Source organism: Hibiscus syriacus, unplaced genomic scaffold (assembly GCF_006381635.1).
Source record: "Hibiscus syriacus cultivar Baekdansim isolate YM2019G1 unplaced genomic scaffold, ASM638163v2 tig00110730_pilon, whole genome shotgun sequence".
Lineage (NCBI taxonomy): Eukaryota > Viridiplantae > Streptophyta > Magnoliopsida > Malvales > Malvaceae > Hibiscus > Hibiscus syriacus.
The window spans coordinates 372703-395371 of NW_024062844.1; the positions used below are offsets into that span (position 1 = coordinate 372703).

General features: G+C 36.4%; 1 long non-coding RNA gene across 1 annotated transcript; it reads right to left on the minus strand.

The window, feature by feature from the left end:
* Positions 1-1451: 1451 nt before the first annotated feature.
* On the minus strand, positions 1452-20834 carry LOC120139200. Its single transcript, XR_005517602.1, has 4 exons — positions 20712-20834; positions 12872-12879; positions 11172-11177; positions 1452-1464 (listed from the first exon to the last, which is right to left on the minus strand). It is a non-coding gene; the product is annotated as an uncharacterized LOC120139200 (long non-coding RNA).
* Positions 20835-22669: the final 1835 nt, after the last annotated feature.

The window sequence follows — 22669 nt, forward strand, 5'->3', positions numbered from 1 at the left end:
ATTTAATTCAATCCAACCGTGTTGGCTTAAGTTTTAATTCCGTACATAATGCACCATTACCATCCAATGACAACTTGGCATCTAGAGCTCGTAAGGCTACAAATGTCTTTCGACTTAAGGCATCCGCTACCACGTTTTCTTTTCCATGATGAAAATGGATTACCACATCATATTCCTTTAGAAATTCCACCCATCTTATCTGCCTTAAATTCAATTCTTTCTGGGTCATCAGATACTTCAAGCTCTTATGATCGGTATATAAATAACAACTTTCACCATATAAGTAGTGACGCCATATCTTAAGAGCGAACACTACTGTAGCCAACTCCAAATCATGCGTTGGATAGTTCTTCTCATGTGGTTTCAATTATCCAGACGCATAAGCAACTACCTTACCTCCTTGTATCAGCACACATCCCAAGCCATTATGGGACGCGTCACTATAAACCATGTAGTTCTTGCCAGATTCAGGTTGAACCAATATTGGAGCTTCTGTCAAAATCTTCTTCAACGTTTCAAAACTTTCTTGATACTTAGGAGTCCAAGCAAATACCACATCTTTCCTTATCAACCTAGTTAAAGGTAAAGCTATCATCAAAAAGTTCTTAACTAATCTTCGATATTAACCTGCAAGTCCCAAAAAACTTCAAACTTCAGATACATTCTTTGGAACTTCTCATTCTAAGATGGCTTTTATCTTTTAAGGATCAACACGAATTCCTTCTGCAGAAATTACATGCCCAATGAATGTCACTTCATTCAACCAAAATTTACACTTAGATAGTTTGTCATATAACTTCTTATCTCATAGAATCTGTAAAACTATCTTTAGATATGCACTATGCTCCTCATTCGACTTCAAATACACCAATATATCATCAATGAAAACAACTACAAACTGATCCAAGTAAGGCTGAAATATTCTATTCATCAGGTCCATGAAAGCAGCCGGTGAATTCGTAACTCTTAATGGCATAACAATGAACTCGTAGTGACTATATCTCGTTCTAAAAGACATCTTTGGAATATATTTCTCTTGAATCTTCAATTGATGATATCCAGACTGCAAATCAATCTTAGAAAATAATGAAGCTCCTTTTTAACTGATAAAATAAATCGTTAATTCTAGGGAGGGGATACTTATTTTTTATAGTCATCTTGTTGAGCTGCCTATAATCAATGCAGAGAAGCATCAAACCATCATTCTTTTTTAACAAACAACACTGGAGTTCCCCAAGACGATACACTTGGTCTTATAAATCCTTTATCCAACAATTCTTATAATTGAATCTTTAATTCTTGTAACTCTTTCGGAGCCATTCTGTATGGTGCCATTACAATAGGTGTTGTCCCCAGTATGACTTCTATTTGAAATTCAACCTCTCTATCCGGAGGTAAACCTGGAAACTATGAGGGAAATAAATTTGGGAACTCTCTAACTATGGAAATCTCTTATAACCCTTTCTCTTTGGTTCTAGTGTCCATCACATTAGCAATGAAACCCTGACATCCTTGTAACAATAACTTTTTTGTCGACATCACAGATATTACATTTACCAATGGATTCCATCTTTCACTGAACACTATAACTTTTAATCCTTCTGAACTGATCAACGTTACTATCTTCAGTCAAAAATCAACATTAGCATGATAACGATATAACCAGTCTATTCCTTGTATCACTTTGAATTCGTCAAAGGGTAATTCCATCAGATTAGTAGGGAATTCAATTCCCTGAATCAGTATGGGACACCCTCGACATACCCTATTTACCCGAGCATTGTGTCATAATGGATTTTTCACTATTACATCACTACTAGTGGCTTCTAACTGAATTCCAAATTCTCTCACCAATTTACTACTAATTTATGAATATGTAGAACCCGAATCAATCATTACCACAACACATTTATCATATAATAGGAAAGTACCTGATTATCTTCAGATCATCACGCTTTTCATTGGTCTTGATGTTATACACTCGGGCAGTGAAGCGTAGTTCCTGTTGAGTATAGGATTCAGGCTGACTTCTTCCTCTACCCCTTCCCCTTCCTCTCTGAAACATTGAAGCGGATCGCTCCGACTGTACAGGCTCTCCGGCCCTCAATGGACAATCCCACATATAATGTCCCATTTTCCCACATCAGAAACAGACTCAAGAAATAACTCGACATATTCCGGTATGGCTTCTTCCACAGAGCTGACATTGTCTGACTTGACCTTGATTTGCTCTCCTAACACCAGACCCTACTGATTGAGTCTGTCTAACACTCATCTAATTTGAGCCTCTAGCTGAGGATGCCACCGACTCAGATCTCACCTGAGATCGAAAACCATAATCCTTACTTCTCTTAGGTGGTGCAGAACTTGATGAAGCCCCATCTCTTTTAGACGTTTGGGCTATTTGCACTCCAAATCTTTTATTTTGAGCTCTCTACAGAGCTTTAGCACGTTTAACTACCTCTTGAAACGAGGACAAGTTCAACACGATCATCATTTTTTTTAATCTCAGGCACAAGTTCTCTACAAACCACTCACACGCATTCTTCTCGGTCAAAATCAGATCAGCCGCAAAACGACTTAACTTATTAAACTCGCACTCGTATTCATACATAGTGCGATTCAATTGCTTCAGATTAAAAAACTCTTGCTTCATCTACTTAATGAACTGATTTCTTATATACTTGTGCTTGAACTCTTCTAAGAACAAGGACCATGTCACTTGGTCACTTGTCATCCTCAAAGTGACATTTTTCCACCAAATTCTTACTTGCCCGTGGATCAAGGAGACCATTCCATATAACTTCCCCACATCAGAACAATGGAGTTCATATAACATTATCTTCACATCATTGACCCAAAGGTCCGCAGCAATAGGACCTTCATCGGCTTTACCTTTAAACTCAGGAGCTCATAATCCCTTTAACTCCTTTGCTACATTCATTCTCTGAGTTGAGGGAGCGAGAGGTTGCAAACGCGTCAGGATAGCGTCCAAAGTCCTGAAGAAAACATCTTGATCTTGCACAGGCACTCCAGAAGGTGTTTGTTCTTCTCCTTACCTGGCCAGAGCAGGTGAATTACTACTCTCTGTAGGTCTATAATCTCCTACTTCACTTCCGGAGCTATCGTGTCCGGATATTTAATAAGACATAACCATATAGTTCTATTAACAAAACAACATACTCGTTACCCTATCAAATCAGAAGTTTTTACTATTTTGTTGGCATGTATATATTTAAAGACACTATATACTTCGGTTTATGCCTAGAATCAGCTAAACCATGGATCTGATACCATTAAATGTAACACCCCCAACTCGTACCCGACCCGGATACGAATCTGAGGTGTCACATTTATTTTTCAAAACTTTTACAACTTATAAAAATCATGGAAATTTAAACTTTCATTAACATAAAATTAGTTAATTTACACCAATTTGACCAAAATAATACAAAATCGATCATAACATATATAATTCACAACTTATCTACAAGCCAACATACTAATTACAACAAATGACATATTTTGTAAATTACTTCTGATCTGATCTTCGAGTGGAGGTATATTGTTCTGCAGGTCCTAGGTCTGATCCTCCTACTTCTCAGTACCTACGTGTAAAACGCTTACACGCTAAGTCACAGAGTTAGTGAGACATAAAAAAAATACAATAATGCATTTCATAAAATATGAACATGCAATCTAATTATTTCAAATATAATCACAAATATTATATTATTATTCAATCATGTCATATATGATCCATCATAAAAAATGATAACATGATAGCATATAATAACATAAATTCTTTTTATATCTTTATAAGTCCATCTACATTACTGAGAACTTAAGGTATGTGAGTACATTGAGGTTGTGCACATAAACTGTCACCACAGCTCGTATAAGGGTCCACTGAGTGGTAAGTAAGATTTGTCCCGAAGGACCTCATGTATGCCCTGAAGGACCTCGTATATGTCCCGAAGAACCTCATATAATCCCTCGACTCTTGGTATGCCAACTATACCTACAGTTCTCATATCACATGACATGGGCTTGAATATTTATATGTTCCATATACCCATATAATCACTAATTCATGTACTCATGTAATTTCTCTTATGATCACATATTTCTTATCAGATATCATGTATCAGATGGACATATAATCATTTATATCATGTCATATAGCTTATGTTATTTGATTATATTCACATGAATTATATAGCATGTATCAAAACATATAAACATATAACACTTATGCATGTACTTATAATGATCATAATATATACATATTCATAACTATTGGACCATGAAATTTATACATAAGAAATATACTTATCACAAGTCTTATTTCCATAAAAATATATTTATGCTATAGCATGCACTCACCTTAGCCTCACTTGATCTAAATCAACTTCTATAACTTAATCTTTCTTTTGCTCGTTTCTAACTCTTCGATCATTCCGGAACTTGATTATCCTCAATATCTACACAATCAAACAATTGATATGCATATCAGAATTCTGAGTATCATAATTCGATCCTTAATAATCCAAGTTAAAAGAAAGGCTTTATACAATTTTCCCTTTTTAGTAGTATCGGTACCCAAGGTATGGTACCGATACTTCCCTATCTTTAGTATTGATACCAAGGCTAGGTATCGATACCCTTTCCCGGTTCTGGAATTCTTACTTCAAAATGGTATTGATACTAGACCTATGGTATCAGTACCCTTGGTATCGAAACTATCTTTTAGGTATCGATACCCCTTGAATAACTTGTCCAATTTTTATGGTATCGATATTGTTCAACCAATATCGATACCCCTGCTCCAACTATCACTCTATTTCCTTTGAAGTATCGGTACTGAATGAATCATTACCGATACTCATAACCTATAAATTATTTTTTTAAACCCAAAATTTACCCATATCAACTTAAACCCTTCATTCCTTAATCTCTTCCATACTCTTAAACTCAAATACACATACTTAAATCGATTTATATTCATATAACACACCTTTATCTTCAAAATCTCATCTTATATATTAAAATCAAGAATCCTATCAATTTTTCAACATGTTCTAATTTCCATTCTAACACTTCATACTTCTTAATTTAGCTGATGACAAGTCAAATTCATTCTCAAACTTTAATTACTAACTCTCTTCCAAGATTTCATTTAGAGACCCCTTATCTTTAATCATTCCTAACTCCTTCATCTTATAGTTTTAAGACAACTTAAGTTTTCCTTAAGCTTAAGTATCATCTAAGGATCATAAACCAAACTTAAATTCAACGAATAATCAACTCACAAGAAAACTCACCTTTGTTATGGTACGGCTGAAAGAAGAAAAAGAAGAAGAGTTCTCTGGATATTTTCTTTCCATTTCTTTTCAAATCTCCACGTGTATATATCCTCACCATATCAGATTTTTAATTCATTTATTGGTCAAATGACCATTTTTCCCTTCCAATCTTCTTTCTTTTCTATTCAATCATACACAAAATTTTCCATATACATCTCTGAACATTTCAATTTATCTATTTTAGTCACTAAATTCTGAAGTTTTACAATTTGGCCACTAACCCGATGTTTGGGATGTTATATATCGATACTGTAATGGGGATTATTGATACTCACATGAGTATCGGTACCAAATTGGTATTCTGTAATCTAAAACTTAGCGCTAGTATCGCTACCAACCTCTGATTATCGATATTGGACCTCGAGTATCAATATTGCCCTTGAAAAATACTTGGTTTTTGCCTTTCATGAAGAACAATATCGATACTGTTCTTACATTACCAATACTAATGGACCTGGGTGCTTTATTTTTGAGCACAAAATCATTCCCAAAACTCACCCATTGACTCCTCTAAGTGTATTAAATGTTTTTAAAGTCTTATTTGATGTCTTAGGGGTCAAAAGGTATCAACTTTCATGCTTGTAACACACAAATACAAATTATGCGATGAAATGATAATAACATGCTTACATGAACAAAACATACCATTCATGCACATTTAATGAACTATATGTGGAATGGACAAATTAGAATCGTGTTACCTTGATCCAAAGCTACAGAAAACGTTCTTGAATCACCCAAGAGTGAGTTTCTCCTTACCTCTTGCCTTAGAGCTCTCACCCTTCTCTTGCACTAATTAAGACATGAGAAATGAGTTGCAAACTCATTGAAATTCTTGGAACAAAGCTAAAAATGTTTCCTTGACACTCAAATCCCATAAAACTTGCTAGAGCTCAAAGTACCTTAAACCCCACTAAAACCCGCTTCTGAAAAACTTAGGCAAAACTTGCAAAAATGGGTTTGAATGAAAGCTTGAAGGATGAAGGTTGTGAATATTACCTTAGAATTCACAATGGGTGCTTGGAACTCTTAAAGTTCTCAAGTTGGCTTGGTTCTTGGAGAGGAAAAAATACAAAGAGTGAAGAGAAAGAAGACAATTTTTGTGTAAAAAAAAATGAGGGAAACAGACGTGAAATCATCCCTCTTAATGTGAATTCAATTTTTTTTATTAATTTCCAGTTAGTGCTAACGATTTCATTTTGAAGTTTCTATTTCCAACAGACGAGTCCTATTTTACAACTTGAAGTTGATTTGAAATTTTTTAAGTTAATTCGAGTTTATAAAATTCGAGTCAAATTTTCAAATTTTTGTATAATTTTAATTATAAATATTTATAATATTGTGATTTTATTTGATTTCAATTTCAATGGTTTTTTATAATCATATACAATACATATGTATTTCTTCATATTTTTCATATATGATATGCATATATCATATAGAGCTAAGAGACTAGATTTAAACTTAAAAAAGAGTCCACTAATTACTAAAATTTTTTAGTTATTCGAGTTACTATCCGAGTTGCATTTTACAACTCGAATTGAACTTGAAATTTTTCGAGTCAAGTTGAGTTTATGAAATTACTACTCGAAGTCAATTTGAGTCAAGTCGAGTTTTGCCCACCCTTAACTAATTGGTTCTAACTTAAATAGTTTTCTATAATCATATACAATATACTTATATATTTTTCATATATGATAAATAAATAAATAAATAAATAAATATATATATATATATATATATATATATATATATATTTTGCAGAGTTGATGGATTCGATTCGAACTTGAAAACTAATCTACTAGTTATTAAAAATTTCAAGTTATCCAAGTAATGTTTTATAACTCAAACCTTATTAAAATATTTTTCGAATCGAATTGATTTTATAAAACTACGAATAAAATCAAGTTAAATAAAAATATTTTTATAATCAAATCTTGTCTACTCATACCTTTAAAAATTCTATTTATTACAAAATTTCTAAAGAATATTTGGAGAGATTATTATTCTTTTCTTGTTTGGTCAAGTCAAAATAGTTGAAAGAAAAATCCCCAAAGAATATTATCCAGTAGTAATAAACACCTGCCACACGTCACATTACAAAATAATGATGTGTGTTTACCAAAGCCACTAGGTCAGCCGCCCTGGAGTCAATTTTATTACTCGTAAAAATAATAATTAAATAAAAATTTATATTAATATTGTATAAATTTAATTATTAAAGTTCAAATAAAATAATGCTATTATTAAATTATAATTTAAGTTCGGTCAATATGAAATTATAATTCTTATTCAAATTCAAAATTTATTAATAAAAAATCAAAATTTAGGATAAATTATACTATTGACCACTCAACTATTTAACCATTTTACTTTTACCATTGGTCTTTCAATTTTATCAATTAGATCACCTAACTATTTAATTGTTATCAATAAAGCCACTTGTCTTTAATAATTAACAGATAAGATGATGTGACAGTTACATATTTTAATATAATTATATATTTAGTCCCTATTACTTATATATTTTATCAATTTAATCCTACATTTAATAAATTAAAATAAATTTAACCTTTCAACCAAATGACACATGTCAGTATTTGGTTGGAGGGTTAAATTAACTTTAATTTATTTTAAATCAATAATATTTATGTTCTAGAGATTGATACGTGTCACCCTCTCATTGAAATAAAACAAATCATTAATAATGAGAGGAGAGGGTCTAGGGTTGTAAACGAGCCGAGTCGAGCTCGACTCAAACTCGAAATCATGAACCGAAGCTCGTAAAAGCTCGAAAAGAAAAAAAAAACCTTAAACTTAACTCGATTAAAACCTTAAATTAAAACTCAAATATGAACTTTAAATACATGAATACTTTATACAATATTTAAAAAAACACATAAATGTTAATATTATTAACAAATTTTAAAAAATAAAATCTTAATATATTATATTTTCAAACTGCTCACAAGCTTTTCGAGTCGAGTATCAAGTAGTTTATTTTGGCTCGTTAAGAACTCGAGCTCGAGCTCGAGTCCATTCGAGTCAAATATTTATTGAGCTTTGATCGAGTCGATCTTGAGTAGCTCACGATATATCTCATCTTATTTACAGTCGTATAAGAGACAATGAGAATTGATCTAGGGTTCCATGAGGAACCAAACAAATGTTGAACCGCTGAGTGCATGGATTCCATGTAAATAAAAAAAAAACAGTTCATATAAGCACACTGGCTTTCATGTCACCCTTTCATTTATGACTTAAAACTAAAGTGATGAGGATATGAGCAAATCAAAAGTTTAATGAATAAATTAATTTTTTTTTAAATTTTAGTGACCAAAACAGGAGTGAGAGAAGAAGCGAGTGATGAAATTTATAATTTACGTACTATTATTTGGGTAAACTATACTAACTATCATTTAGAAGAAAAAGGTCTAAGGATCAATATTGAAAAGACAGAGTATTTATGTTCAAACTTCAGTGGGGACCAAAACGATGAAGATGTAGAAGTATGCATAGAAGGACATGTTCTCCCCTCAAAGGATTGTTTCAAGTACCTAGGGTCTATGATACATAAAGATGGGGGTGTAGATGATGATGTAACACACCGTATAAAGGCGGGATGGCTAAAGTGGAGGGCTGCTACTGGAGTTTTGTGTGACAAGAAGGTGCCTCTAAAACTTAAGGGAAAATTTTATAGAATGGCAATAAGACCAGCGTTGTTGTATGGATCAGAATGTTGGGCAACCAAGAAGGATCATGTAAGGAGGATAGAGGTTGCAGAAATGAGAATGCTTCGATGGACATGCGGTAGGACTCTGTGGGATATGACAACAAACTCTACTATTAGGATGTCCTTGGGGTGGTGCATGTTTCTGAAAAATTGAGGGAAGAAAGACTACGGTGGTTTGGGCATGTCCTTAGGCGACTACCGTCGGATGCGGTCAGGAGGGTAGAGTCGATTACAGTCGACGGTACCAGAAGGAGAGGACGACCAAGGCGGAAGTGGGAAGACTGCTTGAGATCTGATTTGATGGATTTAGCCCTTACCGAGGACATGACCTCTGATAGGAAAGTATGGAGACTAAAGACTAGGGTAGTCGAGTAGTATGGGTCACATCTCTCGGGTGTATCATCTTTGTCTTCTTTTAATGCCTTTGTAGTAATTTCCATGAATTCTACTTTTTATACGTTTCTGTTATTGGTATTTATGTATGCTTAGAACTGGGCTTGCTATCATGGACTTCTGTGAAATATTCTCTTCACTTTTAAATTTAGTCGGGTCTTACGTTTCTGTCTATATGCAGAGATTTTTTCGCAGGGATTTATTTGCAGGGATTACTTCCCGTTTCGAACGCGCATATAATATTAATGATATTTATGACTGCATATGAATATTGTTCAACTATGTATTTATGTATTTATTTATACATGCTTTGCATTTTATCTATATTTTTAATTTTCTGACTGCCGGAAGTCTTCCACGGAAGCTACTCTCAACCTGGCGTTGGGGGCAGCCTACTACCCTACCTCCCCCTTACCCCCATTGCATATGGGAATTGGGTTTTGTTGTTGTTGTTGTTATACTAACTATCATTTTATTTTACTTTTTCTGATTTTTATCACCTAACTTTTAGAAGTTATATTTTGATCACATATATTATCAATTAATCACAAAATGTTCATTCGAACACTAACTATCGTTATATTAATATCGTGACACATTAACAAAAGAGGTTAATTTCTAATTAACCCTTGTTCTTTAATTAAAATATAAATTCAGTTAAATCTTTTTTCCCATATGATCCTCTTCAAAAAGAAAAATTATTTATTTTCTCCTAACCAAAATGAATCCTAGCCATTACACCGTCTCCGCCCAATTCACCATTCCAGTAACAAAAGCCACCAAATTGAAGTCCTTTGTTTGTTTCCTCTTATGCTTTCTCAGTTTTTTTATGCAAGAAAAAAACTCTCCCTGACATTGTAAAATTAACCCAAAACTTTGAACTTTTCCTTTTTTCTATTTCTATCCTCAGTCGTCAGACGATTATCAAATCCAACTCTGATATTCTGCTCGCTAAATGGAGCCTCCCCACAGTTGAGATTTACAATCGAAGCCATATATATAATTAAAATACAATAAAATTTAAAATCTTTATAAAATCCATTACTAATATTTTAGAATTTATTTAAATACATAATAATTGAAAACTATATACGGACAGAATACCATATAGTCCGAGTAACATAATCTAAGAAAACATGCATTGTGAAGTAAATGTAATAAAGAATACATGATGCAGTTTATGTTGGACGCAGATAACAGCAATGACGCACAGATGTGTATTCTGGATATACAACCGTCTATCTTTTATCTTTCCAACGGTTCTTGAATCGCATCAATCCGATATTTTAGTTATTATTATTATATTAGGAATTAGAGTTAAATCATGTTTAGTTTGTTATTATTTTATTCATTAGTTATTTAGGAATTTTAGAACTCAACCCCTATATAAATTAGGCTTCATTTAACTTTTTGAAAGGCAAATTTCTTTGATTAATAATACAACAAGAGTTCATTTTCTGCAAGTGTTGATTGTATTGTGCCTTTGAAGCTTCTTCTCCTGGAGTTCTTTCAAATTCTTGTGAGAGAGATTAATCTTCACACTTCAATTTGCCTTTTCATCGCGACTAGGAGGGTTCGATAGGACACTTAGAGTCATATTATCGAGTTTGCCTTTTCATTGCGATTAGGAGGGATCGATTGGACACTTATCTATCTATTTTCTACAAATCCATCCTCACCATCATCTTCTTTACCGTTCACCTTCATAAGAGAGCCACATTTGTTGAAGAATTAAACCTAGAAAGCTCTAGACTCGATGAAGTACAAAGGGGGATGAATAGTAGAAGGTGACTCCCATACGAAGGTGAACGGTGAAGATGATGATGGTGAGAATGGATTTGTGGAAAATAGATGAATAAATGTCCTATCGAACCCTCCTAGTCGCAATGAAAAGACAAACTCGACAATACGGCTCTAACCAACCCTCCTAGTCTCGATGAAAAGGCAAATTGAAGTGTGAAGATTAATCTCCCTCAAGGCAATCAACACTTGCAAAAACGAACTCTCGTTGTATTATTAATCAAAGAAATCTACTTTTCACAAAGTTAAATGAAACCTCCTTTATATAGGGCTAAGTTCTAAAGGTCTTAAATAACTAATGAATAAAATAATAACAAACTAAACATGTCTTAACTCTAATTCCTAATATAACAATAATAACTAAAATTAATGTTTTAACTCAACCTTAATTCCTAATAAAATAATAAATATAATCCTAAAAGATAATACATTATCCTATATTAAATTATATTAAAAATAATTAATATAAATATTGAAAATTCGTAATATTTACAAAATCACATATTAATCTCGTATATAAATTTCTACATGTGTTGTCTTCACTAAAATGAACGTATATTGAGTTTCCGATATCGGATTGATGCGATTCAAGAACTGTTGGAAAGCTAAGAGACATACGGTTATATATCCATAAAACATGTTGATCAAATAAGATTAGGATCTCATTCAAAAAGTTGTCGCAAGTCTGTTGCTGTTCTAATCTTCTTTTCCAAGGCTTGGATGAGTGGATCATTTGGAAGAGTTATTACTTCTTCCTTTGATGTGAGCCTTGCGATGCATGTATCAAATCTAAAACATTAAAAGGAGCAACATTAGAATCGTTTAATGATTCATTCACATTATGCTTACCAAATAGATATGCTTTGAATATTTGAGATTTTGTTTTTCTAATAGGTTTGAGTAGAAACATTAGTCCAAAGAAACATGTATTTTGTACTCTGGTGCATGTATCATGTGCCCTACAAACTCCATTTTCAGTCATCCATTAGCTTCATGAATCAGGTTTACATTTCAAAAACTTGCTTGAGAGGCCGTAAGTCCAATCACCAAACCTGCAAAATATGCCAAGTCCAATAAAAACAGTGAAGTATGCTTCCTCTTCTTTTTTCATCTCGGCCAGACAGATAATATATCTGGCGCTCACATCCTAATCGAGTAACGTGAAATAACATGACAAGAAGCACTGTTTAAAGAGTGGCTTTGGATCAACCATTTCAAGACGATAATCAAGTGATATATGAGAGCAAAGATAAGTTCAAGTCTAAAAGAAATTCAAAGTAAAACTGCATGTGTAACTAAAAGGAAAAGTTTACCTTCTTCAGATACTGCCATGCTATGTTGCACGGGGACGGCAGAGGAAGGGCGTTTCAAGTACCGGAAACGTCCCTGGTACGGGGACGGTCGGGGTACGTACCGGGGGCGTGCCACTGTGGCAGGGTACGTCCGAACAATACGGGGGACGTTTCGGTTTTCACTGAGGACGTTTCGGGGACGACATGTGACTAGCACATGCGTCCCCAGGTTCCATTGACGAAGATAGACTGAACTTTTGAAGCAGGTCTCACAGGCGGAGATAGACTGAAGAGCCTAATGGCTCGGTGGTGGTGATGGTCGTGGATGGTGGACAATGAGAGAAGATTGAATCTAGGGTATTTGTAATTTGAGCCACCCGATAATATCAGCTGGAACAGGGAAGACCCAATATCAACACCACTGTTGAATCCAAAAGGATACTCGATTTCCTCCATATATTTTTCTTTGTACTCTAAAATAAAACAGGGGAGTCAAATATGAGAAAAACAGGGGATCTAAAAAAAAGGTCCCTTTTCCCCTCCCAGGTATGATTAAATCAAAGATGGAAAAAATTATCAACAAAACTAGAAGTTTAAACGAAGAAGAATTAGAAGAAACCCATATATTTTATGCCGAGGGGCGAGGTTGAGCTTGCTGTATTTTTAACCCTCTGCAGGGGAGAGTTTTTCTAGCTTTACAGCAAGTTTGAATCCCCGTCTGAATTACTATTATTGGTATAGCTCTGTAATGACAGTCATGCCCCTCCTCTCTCCATTCTAAACTTTTTATATATTTCGCGCTAGTAATTGTGAAAAAAGAAGAAACGAGATTTTTGTTATGCATTTGGTTATAAAATAAATATAATTTTTTTAATAAAAAATCAGATGCAGGCGTTGGAAATATGTTCTGAGAAGGTTGAAGTTTGGTCTGAAAATGTGCAGTGCAATAGCAGACGTGCATGGCTCTCGTGTAAAGGGCTTCCACCGTTTGCGTGGAACCATTCAACCTTTCAAAGCATTGCCAAGAAATGGGGTGAGCTCATTGCTATCCAAATATGAACTCTATTTATGATTTTTATATATATTTATAATTTTAAAAAATGCTCCAATATTAGGATTTTACTTGTTTGAGTCTTGATATTTGACTTTATTTATAATTTTTATATATATTTGTAATTTTAAAATTATTTTATATGCCGTACCCTTGCCGTCCCCGTACCCTGTAATTTTAGAAATTGCCGTTTCCTGTCCCCGTTCCCGTATCCGTCCCCGTATCCGTATCAGTGCAACATAGCTGCCATGGGATCCTGGTCGTCCACAGTGGCATAGTTCATCATGAGTCCTGATCTGAATGGAAGGAATGTGAGCTATGTAGGGCCAATCATCTCCTCTCTCTTTCTAGCAACGGTTCTCCAAACGCAAGCATGCCCAAATGGTTAGTTTTTTAAGTGTTGTGAGACTCTTTAGGCCCTCAGGCAATGACGTCAGATTATGACAACGTTCTAAAGTCAACTCGAAAAGTGAAGTGAGGTGTTCTATATGGTTCGGAACAGAAGTTAATCCATCACACCGACTAATATTCAGTTTTCGAAGAGCATTTAGATGCTGGATTTCTGGCGGTAAGGAATTCAACATGGGACAATCAACAAGTGACAACTCCGCAAGATGTGTCAAACGAATGACTCCTTCAGATAAAGAGGCAAATCTATCGCACGACATAATCTCAGGACACGGATTGAAGGCGAGCAATGGAATCCATTACCAGGAAACGAAACAAGACTATGACACTCACTTAAAGCCAAACTCTCTAAAGCATTGAGGTTTTGGATAGCTTCTGGGATGTCTTCAACCTTGTCGCAGCAGCTAATGCTCAAGTGTTTAAGCATAGATAGATTATCTAGCTTATTTGACAGACTTGAGATCGGGTAAGGATTCTATCGTCAACTCCTCAAGGTGTGTGATTTTGCAATAAACCACTGGGAAAAATTGTCAAGCTAGAAAGGACAGGGATCTCGAGTGAACCAAGATCGAGGCGGACAAGACTGAAGTAGTTGTTCCTTGTCGAAATTCGAAGCTTTTTGAGGGTTGGAAATCTTGGCAATTCAATTAACCGAGGGCATTTCCTGAAAATCAAGATTTGTAGACGAGGAAAATCCCCCCTTCCGTCGACTGTTTTCCATTTCTCCAACATAGGTAGCGAGTCAAAATAGAGTTCCTCCAATGATGGGGATGGATTAACCACATTTCCATAAAATTCATTGTTAATGCACTTCACAGCATCCATTCCCCTTATTTTAAGAAACTTGAGCAACGGTAGTTCCCCTAGAGGTAGAAGATGTGAACATCTTTTACACTGATCAAGCTTAACTGATACCAGATTCAGTAAATCAATCAACCAATCAGGAAGCCTTAGACCTTGATAACAGCTTATTCGTAAATACTCCAAATTAGAATGAGGTTGGGACAGACAAGAACCACTTCTTCGTTATCTGGAAATTCCCTTGCATTCTTTCCCCAGATCAAACTCAACAATCAGAGATTCGACTTCCTTATCAAGTTGGCACTTTTGGCTTCTGTTGAACGTGCCACATTATCCAGTTCCTTTAGAGAACTCCTTTCCGAGGTTTAACTCTTTAAGCTCGCCTATTCCACAACTCCTTCTAATGCTAGAGTAAGATAAGTTCAAATATGTCAAGTGCACCAAGTTACAAAAGGAATTCGGAATTCTTGTGATGCTTAAGCTTCCGTGAGAACGTGCATTTAAATATCTAAGGTGTACCATCTTTCCTAGCGACTTTGGCAATCCATGTATACCGCAGTCCAATGCTCTCACATGTTTCAAAGAAGGGAAATTGGATTCTGTCAGACAAATGCCACCAAGAATGAGTGACCGCACTGACGGAGCTTTTGATGAGATTCCGTTCTTTGTCTGTGTTATGTATGGCTCATAAAAGGTCTCGTTGTGGGGTTACGAATTATGTGGGTTGGGGGTGTGGGGGCGCAGCCCCGCGGTACGGTACAGGGTTGATTTTGTAATTATGTACCAGGGTTTTCTATTATAAATAGAGATGTAACCTAGACCTAAAATATCATTTGAATAAAACTTCTAGCACCGCCTAGGCACCGAGGACGTAAGCACATTGCCGAACCTCGTAAAATTCTCGTGTTCTTTCGTTTTCTTTACCCGTTTTCGTCAACAATTGGTATCAGAGATGTCAGGAGCAAAATTCGAAGTCGCGAAATTCGATGGTCAGGGTAACTTCGGATTATGGCAAACAAGGGTGAATGATCTATTGGCGCAGCAAGGGATCTTGAAGGCTTTGCGACCTACAAAGCCGGCGTCGATGGATGAGGAAGATTGGGAAGAATTGCAGCAGCGAGCGGCAGGAACCATACGATTATGCTTGGCGGACGAGGTCATGTATCACGTCATACATCTATCGTCTCCAGACGAAATTTGGAGGAAGTTGGAAAGTCAGTTTATGTCCAAATCCTTAACGACAAAACTGTATCTGAAGCAGCGGCTGTATGGGCTGAAGATGCAGGACGATCACGATTTGGCGCAACACGTGAATGTCTTCAATCAAATCGTTTCTGATCTGGCTCGGCTTGATGTGAAAATTGAGGATGAAGACAGAGCGATGATTCTGTTGTGTTCGTTGCCTTCCTCTTACGAACACATGGTGACTACTCTTACATATGGGAAAGAGACTATCAACGTTGAGGAGATTACTGCAGCCTTGTTGGCTCACAACCAGCGGAAGCAGAATGTAGGGGAAAGCTCTCAAGCTGATAGCTTATATGTCAAGGGTAACCGAGATCGTGGACGGAAGCCAGAGAAGGCAGGGTCCGGGAAGCGGAATTCCAGATCCAAATCCAGGGATAAGAAGACGATTCACTGTTACAAGTGCAAGGAGGCGGGACATATGAAGCGAGACTGTCCGAAGTTGAAAAAGCAGACCGATGAGAAGCGTGATGGCTCATCCAAGTCTGTGAACGTGGTCGAGGATGATACTTCTGATTGCAGTGAGGGTGATATGCTTTCTATTTCAATGACACAATTGACGGATGCTTGGATTCTTGATTCTGGATGTTCTTATCACATCACGCCAAATAGGGAATGGTTTTCGACATACAGGCCGGTTAATTCTGGTTCGGTTTATTTGGGTGATGATCGATGTTGCAATATTGTTGGTATTGGTGATGTCAGAATTAAGATGCACGATGGCTCCGTTCGGACGTTGAGTGGTGTTCGACATATCCCAGACTTGAAGAAGAATTTGATTTCCTTGGGCACTTTGCACAAGAATGGTTTTATCCCTAAGGCTGACGAGGATAGGGAAACCATTCGGATTGTTAAAGGAGCATTGACTGTGATGAAAGGCAAGATGACTGCAGGGAATATCTACAGATTGTTAGGGAGTACCGTTGCAGGTGGAGTTCACTCTGTTGAGTTCTGTGATGATACGACAAAATTGTGGCATATGCGCCTTGCTCATCTTAGTGAACGTGGTATGGCAGAATTACACAAGAGAAACTTGTTGCATGGTGTCAAAAGCTGTAAGCTCGATTTTTGAAAGTATTGTGTTCTTGGTAAACAGACTAAAGTCCGTTTCAAGACTGCGAAGCACACAACTCAAGGGATTCTTGATTATGTGCATTCTGATGTATGGGGGCCTTCCACGACATCGTCTTTGGGTGGATCTAGGTACTATGTTACTTTTATTGATGATTTTTCACGGAAAGTTTGGGTGTATTTTTTGAAACAGAAATCTGAAGTTTTGAGAAGTTCAAGCTGTGGAAAGCTGAGGTAGAAAACCAAACAGGACGAAAAATCAAGTGTTTGCGGTCTGATAATGGTACGGAGTACACAGATTCACAGTTCCTACAATTCTGTAAGGAGCATGGGATTCAGAGGCATTTTACAGTGCGCAAGACACCACAACAGAATGGTGTTGCGGAACGAATGAACAGGTCGTTGAATGAAAGAGCCAGATGTTTGCGGTTGAATGCGGGGCTTCCCAAACACTTCTGGGCTGAGGCTGTTAACATGGCGTGTTACCTTATCAACAGATCGCCAAGGGCATCGCTGGCTGGGAAAGTTGCAGAAGAGGTATGGACTGGTCATGATGTTAGTTTTGATAACTTACGGATTTTTGGTTGTCCTGCTTATGTGCATGTACCTGCTGATGAGAGATCCAAACTTGATGCAAAATCGAAGGAGTGCATTTTTCTGGGTTACAAGAAAGGTGTCAAAGGATTCAAGTTCTGGGATCCAGTTACGAAGAAAGTTGTGATTAGTAGAGATGTCGTTTTTGATGAACAGTCTATGTTGCAGCAGAAGCAAGACACGACAGTGGTAGATTTCGAGCAGTTTCCAGTTGAGAAACCAGAAACTTCTCAACCGACTTCTGGTGGTTCCACTACGGATGATTTGCAGGATTATAGTCTCGCCAGAGACAGGGTGAGACTGACGAATATAAAGCCTCCGAACAGATTGAGTTTTGAAGACTTGGTATCTTTTGCACTTACTGTTAGCAGTGATGATCCAGTTACTTTTCATGATGCCGTTACTAGTCAGGAAAACGACAAGTGGATGGCAGCCATGGTTGAGGAGATGGAGTCTTTGAATCACAATCGCACATGGGAGTTAGTTCCCCTTCCTGAGGGTAAGAAGCCGATTGGTTGCAAATGGGTGTATAAGAAGAAACCAGCAGTAACAGAAAAAGAGGGGGAGAAGTTCAAGGCTCGTTTGGTAGCGAAGGGTTTTTCACAGCAGAAAGGAGTTGATTATGATGAAATCTTTTCTCCTGTGGTCAGGCACACTTCAATCCGAGCAGTACTTGCATTGGTGGCTAGTTGGGATTTGCATTTAGAGCAGATGGATGTTAAAACTGCTTTTTTGCATGGTGATTTAGAGGAGCAGATCTACATGCGGCAACCTGAAGGTTTCACTCAACCTGGAAACGAGCATTTAGTTTGCAGATTGAAGAAATCTTTGTACGGGTTAAAACAGTCTCCGAGACAGTGGTATAAACGGTTTGACTCCTATATGATCAAGATTGGCTACAACCGATGTGAGTATGATTGTTGTGTCTATGTTAAGAGCCTTGATGATGGTTCTTTTATTTTTCTATTACTGTATGTTGATGATATGTTGATTGCTGCGAAGAACATGGATGATGTTATCGGTTTGAAAACTTTATTGAGTCAGGAATTTGATATGAAAGATTTAGCTGCTGCAAAGAAAATTCTTGGAATGGAAATTTGCAGGGACAGAGACTCAAGGAAACTGCGGCTATCTCAACGGGGTTATGTTGAGAAAATGCTAGAAAGGTTTGCGATGAGCAGCGCGAAACCAGTTAGCACTCCATTGGCGAATCACTTTAAGCTCTCATCAGAACAGTGCCCTAAGACAGATAAGGAAGCTGAAAATATGGCAAAGGTTCCGTATTCTAATGCTGTTGGCTGCTTGATGTATGCGATGGTATGTACTCGTCCTGATTTAGCTCATGCTGTTAGTCAAGTTTGTAAGTACATGTCTAAACCTGGTAAGCAACATTGGGATGCAGTCAAGTGGATCTTTCGGTACTTAAAGGGTACTGTGGGACATGGAATTGTTTTTGGGAGTCAGCGGGATAATCCTTTGGTTGTAGGATATGTGGATTCAGATTATGCAGGTGACTTGGATAATAGAAGATCTACGACAGGGTATGTGTTTACTCTTGGTGGAGGGCCTATTTGCTGGAAGTCTACTGTTCAATCTGTCGTGGCACTATCTACAACTGAAGCTGAATACATGGCAGCGGCTGAAGCTGCAAAGAAGCTTTATGGCTTACTGGTTTAGTGAAGGAGTTGGGTGTTCAACAAGGTGGAGTTCAGTTGCTTTGTGATAATCAAAGTGCTATTCACTTGGCTAAGAATCAGGTGTATCGTGCTAGAACTAAACATATTGATGTAAGGTTCCACAAGATCAGAGAGTTGGTTGCATCTGGAGAGGTTTTGTTTCAGAAGGTACATACTGATGAGAATGCCGCTGATATGTTCACCAAGCTAGTTACGACAGACAAGTTCAAGCATTGCTTGGACTTGTTGAATGTTTCGAGTTGTTAAAGAAGCAAGGTAACCCAACCCACATTGAAGTTTCCAAGGGGCAGGATATTCGCCAAGGTGGAGATTTGTTATGTATGGCTCATAAAAGGTCTCGTTGTGGGGTTACGAATTATGTGGGTTGGGGGTGTGGGGGCGCAGCCCCGCGGTACGGTACAGGGTTGATTTTGTAATTATGTACCAGGGTTTTCTATTATAAATAGAGATGTAACCTAGACCTAAAATATCATTTGAATAAAACTTCTAGCACCGCCTAGGCACCGAGGACGTAAGCACATTGCCGAACCTCGTAAAATTCTCGTGTTCTTTCGTTTTCTTTACCCGTTTTCGTCAACAGTCTGCAAGAACCCTTTCCAAATGGCGAGGAAGCGCATATCGAATGGGAATATGTAGGTGTCGAATCTTTTTCAGAGACTCAAAACACTCATTGTTGCCGAACATATAGCATTCGAATCTCAGTATAGAAATTGCAAGGTCATAGACAAGATCATGCATTTTACATGTCACCGTACCATCATTACCTTCTCTAACTTCTTGAAAGGACGACCTCCAAGTTAACTCGAGAAAAATCTCATATCCAATTTCATGCAAATCCCTTCGTCCTCTGCAAGGAACAAATCCATTTGCTATCCATAACTCTATCAACTGAGATTTATCCATTTCACAGTCTTTCGGGAATATTGAGCAATACGCAAAACACTGCCTTGAATATGATGGTAGGTTGTCATATCTTAATCTCAAGACAGGTAGAATGCCACCCCCATCATCCTGTAACTCCCAGATCTCACTTTCTCTATGCTTAAACCGCAGCATACTTCCAAGAGCTTTTAGGGCCAAAGGAACCCCTCCGCACTTTTGAACAATTTGCTTCCCGATTCTTGCCAATCATTTGTATCCCCCCTCGCTTTCCATCAGAAACGAAAGCTGCTTGAAGAGAAACCAAGAATTGTTGTCCGACAGATAGTCCAAATGGTATATAGGAAGAGTGGCCATGATAAGAGCAACTTTGGTCAAGACAGTTGAGCAAGAGTAGTCTTTCCAAGTCCACCCATGCCACAAATGGCATAAATGGACAAATCATTTCGATCAGCCGAAGTAGCCAACAACCCATTGTTTACGTTTTCTTTATCCTCAGTCCTCACTGAAGACACTAGTTTTTTTTCCATATGGTTTTTCTATTATTTATTTTATTATTATTATTATTTATTATTATTATTTATATTATTTTATATTATTATTATTAATAATAAAATATTATTTACAAATAGGCCCAATCAAAACTAGACCGGCCTAGTTACAAACAAAACAGACTGGCCCAAACCTAACAGAAACCCTAAAACCTATTTAGGGTTTGATCTCAGCTCCAGCCGCCGCTCCTCTTCTCAGCAGTTGGATCTGGCTTGATCCAACGACCCACAGCCTTCTAGATACAAACCCTCATACCCTAGGGCCACGTCCCAGCCGCCGCCTCTGCTGTTTCCACGCCAACGTTCCATCTGTTGCTGCCCAACCGAAGTCTCCAGAAGGTCTACGCCGGCCGTCCACGTCTCTGCTATATGGTGAGTCGCCACATAGTTTGGTGAACCACCAAAGCTTCCCCTATTGACCGGTCCGACGAAAGCCTCCTCGAAGCTATATGACTACACCTGCAAAAAGAAGAAAAAGCTGGACAAGGACGGGGAACCAAACAACAACGAACCAAACAACAACAAAACCACGAAAAAAAATAGAAATAAACCTTACCGAAGAGTCAGTCACCGAAGCCTCCAAATCTCGTCAGAAAACCAAAACACCGAAGGTATTTTTTGTAGATCTATGTAAATAGGAAGCTTTTTAGGGTAAACGAGGGTTAGTTTCGGTTTTAGATCACTCGGATCTATTATGTGGGAGTATTTGATGATTTCCGGCCACCACGTACGGTGGCCGGCAGTAGAGGTTGGCGGCAGCGCAAGACTGCCGGCCGATGACCAGCTTCCCTCCGGTGAGGGAAACTAGAGAGAAGCGAGAGAATTTGTTATTCTCTCTCAGTTAGAGAGAGAAAGTGAAAGAGGGAAATGAAAAAAATGGCCTTAAGGCCGTATGGTTTGGGGCTTAAATACCCCTCCCTGAATGCCACCGTTTTGGGAAGAGGTCTGTTTGTAATTTATTAAAGGTTAAACCTCGTCCGCAAACTATTAGTTTTGTAATTTTACATTATAGTCACTGGAATCAACTTTATAATCTTTTTAATTTGGCCTCTTAATTTGTTTATCTTATAATTTAGTCATTAATTTACTTATATACAATTTTAGGTAAAATGACCGAAATAACCGTTATAATTTTGTTAAATAATATTTTAGTCTCGAATAGCATGTTTTAATTTGTTTTAATTTAATATGTGAATGCTATATAATATTAATTTAATCACTAAATTAATAAATGGGTAAAATAGCATGATTAGACACTAAAATTTTAAATAAATTAATTGCGAATTAGATATTTAATTTTAATATATTCTAATTTAGTCATTAACTTTAAATTATTAGTTTTGTTTATTTTTGCTTTCATTTATTTTAGTTATTGTTTAAATTTTATATGTTTATTATTAATATATTTAAAATATTATTATTATTATAAATATATATAATAAATAATATTTATTTGTTTTATTTTACTTTTTATTAAAATCCTTTATATAAATTATTTTTATCCTATTTTAATAATATTAAAGAAAATGACTGTCTTAAAGTATCTAGAAGTCCGTTTTCTGATATTTTAATCCTATAAAATATATATTAATTTTTAAGAAATATTTTATTAATATTTATTTATTTTTTAATATCAAAGGAAAGAGCTGTCTTAAAGCACCTAGAAGTCATTTTCTGATATTTCTAAATAAATAAATATCTTATTTACATATAAAAATTAATAGAATTTCATAAAATTATAAATTCGAAATAACAATATTATAAATTAAATATATCTTTGAATTTATA